This window comes from Cervus elaphus, chromosome 20, assembly GCF_910594005.1.
Source record: "Cervus elaphus chromosome 20, mCerEla1.1, whole genome shotgun sequence".
Taxonomy (NCBI): domain Eukaryota; kingdom Metazoa; phylum Chordata; class Mammalia; order Artiodactyla; family Cervidae; genus Cervus; species Cervus elaphus.
Window position 1 is genome coordinate 66,473,150 of NC_057834.1, and position 12,768 is coordinate 66,485,917.

General features: G+C 35.3%; 1 protein-coding gene and 1 non-coding gene across 3 annotated transcripts in view; one reads left to right on the forward strand and one right to left on the reverse strand.

The window, feature by feature from the left end:
• The window catches only part of SLC35A3 (solute carrier family 35 member A3), a 40,524-nt gene that overhangs the window by 20,618 nt on the left and 7,138 nt on the right, over positions 1–12,768 (reverse strand). The gene's annotated exons all lie outside the window — the stretch shown is intronic.
• LOC122678416 lies at positions 5,934–6,046 on the forward strand. The gene has a single exon (XR_006336092.1). It is a non-coding gene; the product is annotated as a U5 spliceosomal RNA (small nuclear RNA).

The window sequence follows — 12,768 nt, forward strand, 5'->3', positions numbered from 1 at the left end:
ACTTCCTGGTGGCCTTTTATCTCTGTATAAAAGGAGAATAGGTTGCCAGCAATCTACATTTGGCAAAGGCATTTGATTTTCCTGGAAAATATTACACAATTACTTCAAATCTGTTCAAGAAAGTCTTCTGTTTATTCTGGACAACTAAAACTCAGCAGTGGCCACAGGACTAGAAAAGGTCAGTTTTCATTCCAATCCTAAAGAAAGGCAATGCCAAAGAACGCTCAAACTACTGCACAATTGCAATCATCTCACACGCTAGTAATGTAATGCTCAAAATTTTCCAAGCCAGGCTTCAGCAATATGTGAACCGTGAACTTCCAGATGTTGAAGCTGGTTTTAGAAAAGGCAGAGGAACCAGAGATCAAATTGCCAAAATCTGCTGGACTATCGAAAAACCAAGAGAGTTCCAGAAAAACATCTACTTCTGCCTTATTGACTATGCCAAAGCCTTTGACTGTGTGGATCACAATATACTGTGGAAAATTCTGAAAGAGATGGGACTACCAGACCACCTGACCTGCATCCTGAGAAATCTGTATGCAGGACAGGAAGCAACAGTTAGAACTGGACATTTAACAACAGACTGGTTCCAAACAGGGAAAGGAATACGTCAAGGCTGTATATTTTGACCCTGCTTATTTAAGTTATATGCAGAGTACATCATGAGAAACGCTGGGCTGGATGAAGCACAAGCTGGAATCAAGATTGCTGGGAGAAATATCAATAACCTCAGATATGTAGATGACACCACCCTTATGGCAGAACATAAAGAAGAACTAAAGAGCCTCTTGATGAAAGTAAGAGGAGAGTGAAAAAGTTGGCTTAAAGCTCAATATTCAGAAAACTAAGATCATGGCATCTGGGCCTATCACTTCATGGCAAATAGATGGGGAAACAGTGGAAACAGTGGCTGACTTTATTTTCTGGGGCTCCAAAATCACTGCAGATGGTGATTGCAGCCATGAAATTAAAAGATGCATACTCCTTGGAAGGAAAGTTATGACCAACCTAGACAGCATATTAAAAAGCAGAGACATTACTTTGCCAAAAAAGATCCATCTAGTCAAGGCTATGGTTTTTCCAGTAGTCATGTATGGATATAAGAGTTAGACTATAAAGAAAGCTGAGCGCTGAAGAGTTGATGCTTTTGAACTGTGGTGTTGGAGAAGACTCTTGAGAGTCCCTTGGACTGCAAGGAGGTCCAACCAGTCCATCCTAATGGAGATCAGTCCTGGGTGTTCATTGGAAGGATGGATGTTGAAGCTGAAACTCCAATACTTTGACCACCTGATGAGGAGAGCTGACTCATTTAATAAGACCCTGATATTGGGAAAGATTGAGGGCAGGAGGAGAAGGGGACAACAGAGGATGAGATGGTTGGATGGCATCACCGACTTGATGGACATGAGGTTGGGTAAACTCTGGGAGTTGGTGATGGACAGGGAGGCCTGGCATGCTGTGGTCCATGGGGTTGCAAAGAGTCGGACATGACTGAGCAACTGAACTGAAGACCATAACGTACATATTGTAACAGCAATACCCTGATTTCTTTTCAAATGAAAATATAAAGGTCAGATTCTAAGCCAGGATACATTACTTCTACAATTTGGCTTTTCCACTTCCAAGTATATACTACATCAAAATAAACATTTTCTGTGATAATACAGTTCTTAATATTCTTAGTCTCTCACAATGCTATATTTTGTTTTTCTACGTCTGTGATTGAATAGAAAAAAATATACACTGGTTTCTGCCCCTGGCTCCTGAAACTCTGGTAGTTCCCTAAGTGATAAGGGCACTAGGAGCATCTTTTATTCTAATATTTGGTCTTTGACCCCAGTTCCTGACACAGTGCTCCTGAAATCCTTGTAATTTTCTGGGTGATAGACGTGTCTTTTGTTCCAATAAGGCAAACTTGGGTGGGTCTCTGGATGACTCCTGAATGAGAGCTGCTCAGCAGAAAAAACAAGCCATGATTAGAAGCTTGGAATTTTCAGCCCCATCTCTGAGCTCCCCTACTCCCCCATTGTCTTAAGAAGGCAGAAGGGCTGAATAAGGAGTTAATGATCGCTCATGCCTACATGATGAGGCCTCCATAAAATCCCAACAGTACAGGGTGAGGAGGGCCTCCAGGTTGGTGAACATATCCGTACAGGGAAGGTGAAGCACCCCAAGTCCATGGGTACAGAAGTTCCTGTGCTGGGAACCCTCCCAGACCCTGCCCTAATCTTCATCTGATTGCTCATCTGTATCCTTTATCATATCCTTTAATAAACTGGTGAACATAAATGTTTCCCTGAGTTCTATGAGCCACTCTAGCAATTTAATCAAGCCTGAGGACCTCTGATTTGCAGCTAAGTCCAAGTCAGTTGGTAACTGGGGACCCAGGTTGTGACCAGCATATGAAGTAGGGTGGGAGCAGTCTTGTGAGACTGGGCCCTTAACATATGGGATCCGACACCATCTCCAGATAGGTAGTATCAGAACTGCAAAAGGACATCCAGCTGGTGTTGCAGAGAATTTGCCTTTTTGTGGGGAAAAACCCCACACAGATTTGTTGACCAGAAGTGTCAGAGTGAAATATTCTGTATGAGAAGTAGAGGAAACACTCAGGAGGAAAGAAGGGTGTTGTTTTTCTAATATGAAGTCAAGAAGTAAAATATATACAAACACATGATTATTTGCACTAGAGCACCTGTAAAGAATTACACTTGAATTTACAAGTCTGCCTAAAGGAAGAAAAAACTCAAAACGAAAAAAATCAAGAAGTATTTCTTTTTTTCTATCTCTCTTCTTTCGTTTTACTGAGATGATATCTAGTACTGTGTCAGTTTAACCAGTACAACATAACTTTCATGTATTATTAAACAATTATCAAATAAATTAACATCAATCACTCTTTGCAACCCCATGGACTGCAGCACACCAGGCTCCCCTGTTCTTCATTATCTCCCAGAGTTTGCTCAAACTCATGTCCATTGAGTCAGTGATGCCATCTAATCATCTCTTCCTTTGTCAAGAAGTGTATTTCTAAGACATACAAACACTTAGTTTGATTTTAGATTACAATATAGGTAGAAGTAAGTACTTTCATTTAACACAACCCCTATATGCAAAGCAAATATATAAAAACAAAATAGATGAAAACATGATTATGTTCCACCTCTATAAGACTGTTTCTTCATTTCAGAACCTACAATATTCTCCCATTATAACTGAAAACAAACTTCTAACATTTTCATGTTTAATATTTAATTTCAGTCTCTCCTACATTTTTTTTCTCTTACTGCCTAATTCCCCTTCTTTTATCCTTTCAGGTGATACCAATCGTCTAGTTTCCAGATTATTCTTTGTTTCATAAAAATGTCGTATCCAAGAAACTTACATATCAATAAGAAACTGTTAAGTTCTTTCCCAAATGCAGCCATATTCAGTTTACTGTCAAAATCCTCATGTACCAGTCAGCAAATTACCACCCATGTTCCTTTAAAGACCCTGATTACCAAGCTCCCTGAACACACCTGGAGCTCAGTGAGGCGCTCAGATTTAGAGCAGTATTAGAAGGGTCAGGAGGCTTATATGCTCCACTTTCACCTTAGAGCTAAGACGTGAAAAATGTATTGTTCCTGATCAATAAACAGCGCTATTTCATTTTGATGACTTTCTTTGGTTCAGTTTGTTATGGTTTTCCTAAAAAAGCATTTATTATTTTATTTACTTTAAAAAGTAGTTACTGTTAGAAAAATGTAGAAACAAAAATTACATTGAACCCAACTCCACTACTCAAAGACATATGAAAATATTTTGATATAGATTCTGTCAATATTTCTTAAGTTTTTGGGAAATCTCTAAACCTGAGGACATTAGCAGCAAAGATGTATCTAGACCATTTCATATTCCCACTGAAAGGACTTCAACAATTTTTGGAGATTTTTAGTTACATAGGAAATAAAGTCTTGTAATCAAAAAGTTCTAAATTCTCCTAAAAAACAGTAGATCTTTCTTGAGGGAAAAGAATGGATTTTAAAAATACAATAAAATACCAAGAATGTAACAAATGTCCATAATTCCACCACCTAGAACTAACAAGTATCAATCTTGTCACATTTGCTTATCTTTCCTTTTTTAAAGGAATAAAACATTACAGTTAAAGTCAAAATTCTCTCTAAGCCACAACTCCAGGTCTTATTCCTTCACTGTGCCCCTATTATCATGTGTTTGGATTATTTCAGTGCACTTTTAAAATTTTATACACCTACACAGAAATATGTGTAAGCCTAAATATTTTAATATTTATACATAGCATCAAACTTTTAATATAAAATACTTTAATATTTTATATTATTTAATATTAATAGAAATATATCTATATAGAGTATATTAATATAATTATATTAAATGTATTTAATCTTTTCTATTTAATATACATACCTATACAAACATGGTATACATTATTTAGCATCTTCCTTACTGTATTCAGCATTGTTTTGCCTTCTATGTTGACATACAGACCTAGTTCATTGCTTTTAATAACTCTAATGTTCCATCAAATAAGCGGGCCTTCTATTTATCCATTCTCCTACTGATGAACATTTAAGATCCCTTTTTTCTCCTTTTAAAGATTTAAATTAAAAATTTTTCTTAACATTTTTCAACAAGTAGCTCCTAAATATTATAAAAGCTAATTGGTTTCAAGCCATTTTTCTAAAATTTAATATTTTATATGACTTCTCAGGTCTCTTCTAGCTCTAACATACACAATTTTATTATAGTAATTTCAATTTTTCCATTCAGACGTATTATCTCAATATTTAAATTGTAAACTTTGAGGACTTGTCTGGTGGCACAGTAGATAAGAATCTGCCTGCCAATGCAGGGACACAGGTTTAATCCCTGGTCTGGGAAGAGTCCACATGCGGTGGAGCAACTAAGAAGTTGTGCAACAACTACTGAGCCCACATGCTGAACTACCGAAGCCCACATAGCCCGTTCTCTGCAACAAGAAAAGCCACTGCAATGAGAAGCCCAAGCACTTCAACGAAGCACAGACTCTGCTCTCTGCAATTAAAGAAAGACTGCACGAAAGCAACAAAGACCCAGTGCAGAAAGAAAAATCACACTGTATACTGTGAGTGTATATACAGCAACACAGAACACATACTGTCATTACCCATTATACAGTTACTAGTGTGTAATAATAACAATGTGTAATTGTAATCTTGGTGTGTGCATACTATAATCATACTAATTTGATACAGTCACATTGCAAGTCCTTCTAAAAGTCCTTTGCACAGGAATATTTCAGGATTTGCTTAGTCACTAGAAAAGATCTTGTATTTGCTTTCCGATCACTATTTTTCTTCTGAATTGCTAGAGAAGTTTGATATTTACAAAGTTGAGTTTTATTATTTTTAAATCCCTTCTCACTTCTTGAAAGAAAAATGTACAACAAAAACTTCATTCACCTAATAACCTCCATTCATTCGGATTTGATGAGTTTCTATGATGACTTGGTTAGAATTGTGTGTAAAAAATATTAGTGAACTTATTATTATTTTTTTTAGTGAACTTATTTTATTAAGAGTTCAAAAAATTCTCAGTAATTAAAATCTTCAGGGGAAAAAAAGGTTTTTCAAAAATACTAGAAGGTATAATTTAAGTATATTTGATATGCTAATTACATATCCCTTATTTTCATTAAAGTAGCTCCCTAAGATCCTTGCCTTTATAATGCTTTGTCAACCAATTCTGAGTTAAAGGCTTTAAACATTTAAAAAAACATATATTTCATAAAGTATATTTATTATTAATGCACACTACTACTACTTTCACCCTTATGTTAATCAGGGTTAGTGAGAAATTAGTTGTTTGTTTATACCATTATTATTGCACTAGATAGGCATTAACCAAATTCTGAAACATTCAACTCTATACTCATGTTTCTCTTCAAATTGAATCTTTTGCCTTGTACTAAAGATTCTTGTTGGGGGGGATAAGCATGAGTGTTACTTCAATTGTTTGAGGCCTTTCTTGGAAAAAAAAAAAAAGAAAAGAAGAACACCATATACTAAAAATTTATATTTATTTTTTACTTGTAGATAAATCTGAAAATCAGCCTGGCTACAAAGTTATTTCCAATAACTTATATGTATAATCTTTAGGTCTGTGTATGAAGCCATTATTCCATTGAGACAATATCTGTATTTTGTTGTTATGTCTCCAGACACTAAAAGTCCTGCAAAACTAAATGTTTAATTAATGTGTTTAAATTCTAGTACAATTTATGTGGATTTTTAAAGACTATTAAGTACCTAAGGAATTCTGAAAATTAATTTTCCTTCCGTTATAAAAACAAAAGGCTAAATTACTAACTTAAGATTTCTTAGAGTGAGCTATTTTTACATTTTCTAAACACTAGTTCTGAAATACACTTCCTAAGTATTATATAATCTATCACACATTATTATGCATAATAGAGAACATATGAAAACACACATTATAAAGTGGTATGCAAATATAAATTCAGTGTAGTCAGAAACAGCTATTAGTATAAAAACCTTCCAAGTTTTTTCCAAATAAATGAACAGAAAAAGCAAATACGTACAGAAATGCTGACTTCAGCTGCAATTTTTTGTCCATTATCTTCCATGATGCCAAAACTTTAAAACTGCAACCTATAGCTATATGCTAAATAATGATGAATAAAATTCATCACAACTGGCATTTATATGTCTTCTTTCCAAACTATCTCAGTAGAGATAATATTCCCCCCAAAGTAGCAACTTCAGGTTGTACTTGAAATTCATAATACTCCTGTGGAAAATCCAGAAGTCTTATTTTTTTATAAAAGTGAAAAGAAACATGAGTTAAAGGTACTTTATATTATCAATATAGTCAATTTTGTTTCTACAGTAGAAATAATAGCCGCCACTAAACTAGTGAGCTTAAGTTCACTCTTGAGTGCTTAAGAAAAGCAAAATCCTGTTCAGTAACACTTACCAACTGACTCTACATTCTGTGGTTCCTATTACATTCTAAGTTAAACAACTTTTCATTGTTTCTCCTCCCTTTTCTTCTTCAAGGTGCCAGGTTTTTGTTTACATAAGACAATAGCACCTGTATGTAAGTTAGAGTACTGTCAATTTTTAACTTGTTTTTTTTTTTTTTTTTTTACAGATTGCAGATTTTTCACTTTTACATTCAGACAAAATCAATAGTACTCAAATATTTCTTCAACTACACAAATATAAAATCTCTTTGCATTCTAGTTTTTAGATTAAAAATTGTCCAGTATTAGCGTACTCTTTACACATGTTAATGATTGGGTAAACATAATGACCTAAAAAATATAGCTCTAAGATTCCCTTCTACTGTGAGGTAGGTGCCATGTAAAAAGGTACTCCTTTCTCACTCATCCATTTCCCTACCCCTTTGCTATTCTGTTCTACCACTTTCTGCTGTGGTCACATCCTGCCATTGGCAGCTGAAGGCTGAAGTTAAAAGGCATTCTACAAAGAACAGAGACTAGTGTACAATCCTGGTAGGGTCTGTAGGGTGGCAAAACTTGCCACCCCAAAGTATCTCTTCAACATGCAGATTATTTCAAGCTGAAAACAGTGAAAGCCCTAAAGACTCAGCAAGAAACTCTGACCTTTCCCCTAACCAAAAAATTAAAAAAAGGAATTTAGACACAGGGCCTGTTCCCAGAATATCACCATAGACATCTGCAAGGAATATGGTCTATGTGCAGTGGAGGAAAACTCTAGGCAGAGCCTAGAGATCACAGTCCACTCCATGGTTCCACTGTCACTGCATGGCCCAGCAAATATTTACTTAGCAAACTTTTGCTTTTCCATCTTCTTGTCAATTGCTTTCCTACTCTTTGAAGAAACAAACCACTACCTTCAACATCCTCTTTTGTCTTTAGCTGCAGAGGGTACTTAAGATGAGGGTTTCAGCCATTTTGACAAGTTACTCAGTCTTCCTGGGTCTCTCTATGTACACATGTTATTAAACTTTTGTGTGATTTTTCTTCTCTCAATCTATCTCATGTCAATTCAATTCTTCTAGGTTCTTCTTTTCTAGCCAGAAGAACCTAGAAAAATTAGAGGAAAAATCCCTCCTCCATGACAGGGCCATAGGCACTAACCATTAGGATAGTTTCAAGACTCAGGAGATTAGGGTCAGAAGTAGAAAATACAGGTATCACACAATTCACCATCCATGTTTAAATACATACATACCATGGTCAGGCACTCTGATGAGCCCTGGATATACAATGATGAACAAAACAAATATAATCTTTGTCTTCGGAGGGCTTATCCTCTAGCTTGAAAGACAGAGATTATTCAAATAATTTAAGAAATAGTATAAGGATGCAAGGGCTTCCCAGGTGGCTCAGTGGCAAAGAATCTGCTTGCCAGTGCAGGAGATGGGGGTTTGATCCCTGGCTCAGGAGAAGGAAATGGCAACCCACTCCAGGATTCTTGCCTGGGAAATTCCATGGACAGAGGAGCCTGGCAGGCTACAGTCCATAGGGTCACAAAAAAGTCAGACACGGCTCAGAGACTAAACAACAACAATATAAGGGTGGAAACTGCTATGACACAGTGTATGATAGGAAAGTATCACAGGGGAATTATAGTCCTTGTATTATTACTGTATACAGTAATGGTTAAACTGAAACCCATTTCCCCAAATCCCCTTCTCTATAATGGTGCTGGGTCAGAATCAACTAAAAGGCAGAGTGAATGAAGCAGGAGCCATTACTCCAGAAGATTCTCAGAGTTAAATGTGATGAAACAGAAACAAAGGTGCTAGCAGGTTCCATTCATCCTCTCTTCCCTGCTCTAAGTCAACTCTTCCCAACTGCTGACCCTACTGAGCAACAGTTCCTAATCCCTAGAACCTGTAAATGTTACCTTATTTGGAAAAGGGAATTTTGCAGATGAAATGAAGTTAAGGATCTTGAGATGGGAAAATTATTCTGAATTAGCTAAGTATATCCTAAATGCCAACACAAGTATACTCATAAAAGACAAAAGAGGAAAATACAAATACTTAAAAGAAGGCTTTTCCTGTGGCTCAGCGGGTAAAGAATCCACCTGCAGTCAGGAAAAATAGGCACAGGTTTGATCCCTAGGCTAGGGAGATACCCTGGAAGAGGAAATGGCAACTCACTCTGGTATTCTTGCCTAAAAACACCCTGGAGGGCTACAGTCCAAAGGGTTGCAAAGAGTCGGACATGACCGAACATGCACGCACGAAAGAGAAGACGGCACTGTAAAGATGGAGGGGAAAGAGACTTGAAGATGCTGGTCTTGAGCATCTGGAGTGGTGTTCCAGACTGGAGTGATGTAGCCACAAACCAAGTAAAGTTGGCACCCATCAGAAGTTGGAAGAAAAAATGGAGTGGATTATCCCCTAAAGCCTCCGGAGGGAACATAGTCCCTCTGACACTTTGATATTAGCCCAGTGATACTGATTTTGGATTTCTCGCCTACAGAACTGTGGGAGAATACATTACTCATTTTAAGCAATCTAACATGTGGTAATTTGTTACAGCAGCCCCAGGAAACCAAACCAAGCATCTGAGTCTATAATGAAAAAATGTAATTGTTCTCCAGTCCATGTGTAGTCGGGAAGAATGCATTTACTATGTGCTGGAAGAAGACTGGTTAAAATTAAGCTTTCAGTACTCAAAAGTTATTAATAAGTTATCAGGAAAACTGGGTTATACTGAAAAGTGCATAGAACAGTTCCTGGCACATAGTATGTGCTCAATAAATGTATTTTTAAAAATAAATGCCAAAATCAATAATAAATTAAGGATACCAAAAAATGAGATAATCATCTAGCGATCATCCATCATGGAAAATTTGAAGCCTATCCAGTTGGTTGATAAAACTAAATGATTAATAATAATACTTTTACAGGGAAGGTAAAGACTTGACAAACATTACAAAGTAATTCTACTACAGCTAATTTTATAAAACATCGATTTCTTTGCTATTTTAAAGAACATAAAGGCAAAAGAAAGTACAGATTACACGTTTATTAGTCTGTTTTTATAAACTGAAATATTAATAGTAGATAATCAGAGACAAACGTATAAGCTAGAAAACAATTTTCCAATTTTAAGTTTTCTGTCAATATTCAATTACCCTCAAATTGACTCCTTTAACATGATTTACTACCCACCAAGTATACTACATGTGTCAAAACATACCATCTGAAATATATCTATATATATGCAGAAATTCAAAAAGTCCTATAAAATAGCTTTGATTTTCAAGCACTAACATTAATAATAGGGTTCTAGTATTTTCTAACATTTTAGAAATGTTTAAGTATTAAACTATACTAGGGTAATCAAGAATCATGTCTAGCTCTTTATTTAATTCAGCCTGAGGATAAATCTTTAAGATAAGGGGCCTTAAAATATCTTTCTTTGCAGCCTTCACAAATGGTAAAAGTTTTAGAAAAATATGTTTATCAGTGAAAATAATTTAACTGAAACTTCACAGGAGTTGTTACTGATAGTTTATGGCCTGACAAACTGTCAAAGATTTTAAAACTTTTAAAAATCCTAAGCTGTTAATCTGTGCTTGGGTAACTAATGAAAGATTACCACACTCCCATGAGGACAAAATTCCAATATTAAAATTCAAATCCATTCTAAATCTGACAAGGCAACCACTCCCAAGTAAACCTATAATAGTCTGAGAAGTTTCTATTCGCTATGGGTATATTAACTATATAGGATATAAAAAGATCTTGTTTTATGCTTTTTTGTTTCCAAAACGTAAAAAATTTTTATTGAAGTACTGTATGGTTGATTTACAATGTTGTATTAGCTTCTGGTATATAGCAAAGTGATTCAGTCATACATGCATAATTATTTTTCATTATAGGTCATTATAAGATACTGAATATAGGTGCCTGTACCAAATGGTAGGATCTTGTTTATATATAGGATCTATTTTATACACAGTAGTTTCTATCTGCTAAACTCAAACTCCTAATCTACCCCTCCTCCTGCCTTTCCCCTTTGGTAACCATAAGTTTGTTGTCCATGTCTGTGAGTTTCTGTTTCTATTTCTGAATACATCATGAATCTATCTCATGCCCTGCTTCATTTCTGATGGGGACAGCCTTCAGGTTTTCACAGCTCTAAATCTACTGTCCATATAGCAGATGTCTTAATAAAATGTGGATCTAATCACATGCCTTTCCTATTTGTAAAGTTTAACTGAAATACAGGGACTGTCACATATTAGTCATTTACTCTATGTTGGATTTATAAAAGAACAAATAAACTCTGTAATATGTAAATTCTCAGAAGGGAAAAATGATCCTGTGAATTAAGTCTCTCTGTATATACAGAAAAACAAATGAAACTGGTTTTCATTAAATATTTTCTAACAGCTGCAACTTCACAAGAGAAGCTAAATTAATGAAATAATTATTTACTGAGCACCTGCAACCAATCAGACATTGTGCTAGGTGCTTTATAGGCATCATCTCACTTAAACCTCATTTAATCTGTAAAGGAGATACCACTCATTTTACAGATTAAAAACTGAAGTTCTGAGATATTAAGTCTATAACTTCCTTTGCATAATATGCCAGAATTCAGATACAAAGTAATTTCTCTCAGTCAAAGCTACAATTCATGGCCCATGAATTTTTGCAAGGAGTCTATTGCATGGTCTTTGCAATAATGCCTAAGTGTTGAAACATGTTTAAGTTTTAGAGGGTCAGTCAGCATAACATATTAGAGTATGCCTCCAGACCAGATTGTATAACTTCACATTCTGTTTCCACATAACCATAACCAGGGCAAAATACTTAACCTCTGTCCCTCCTTTCTCTTACCTATAAAATGGGAATAAACAATAGTATGTACTTCATAGGATGGTTTAAAAGATATAAACCACAAATAATGGTTATAATTCTACATTGCCTCATTTGAGTATGCACTGAATAATTCTTACTCAAGTTACAAAATGACACTAGTAACATTTAAAATTGGCTTTTTATAGCACATATGAATTTAGAAAAACCTTATCTAGCTTTTACAGAAAAACTAGGCAGAGTAGGTATAAAGTCATGTGTGGACATTTCCTTACTGGAATAATTTTCTTTCTTAGTATTTATCTGACATGATCTAAAATTCCAGCTTCATTTTAACTCTGTTTTCTACTATATTACCTGACTTACCAGAGCTTTTCAATTAAAGTGCTTATCTCCAGGCAGCAACTGATTCTTTGGTTTCATTTGGGTTGGTATCTCCGACATGGATGATAAACTAGTAAGAGTTTTGGGTAGGCAATCTGGATTGAGCAGCTGAGTTACATTTTAGCTTATAAAATAAACACTCATATTTATATAACAAACACTCTCAAATTTATATAGCAGAAGACATCCAAAAATCAATCATTAAAATACATATAAAAAACCATATATAACCACAGCACTACACTCCTTCATTAAAGGAAACAATTAAGTTTAATGTACTTAGGATACACCTGTTTTTCAGACGGGTGAAATCTAATGTTAAGCTACCAATTCATATTGATCTGAACTTTAATAAATTCATACAGACATTATTAACTACTAGTTTGATGATGTTCAAGCTACTTCAGTAACCCAGACAGGTCTACAATTTACTCTTCAGTTTTTTATAATTTCACACACACACACAAATCCACGGCAGATTGTTATCACATAGAAACTTCCTTCTCTAATAAAGGGAAATAAACT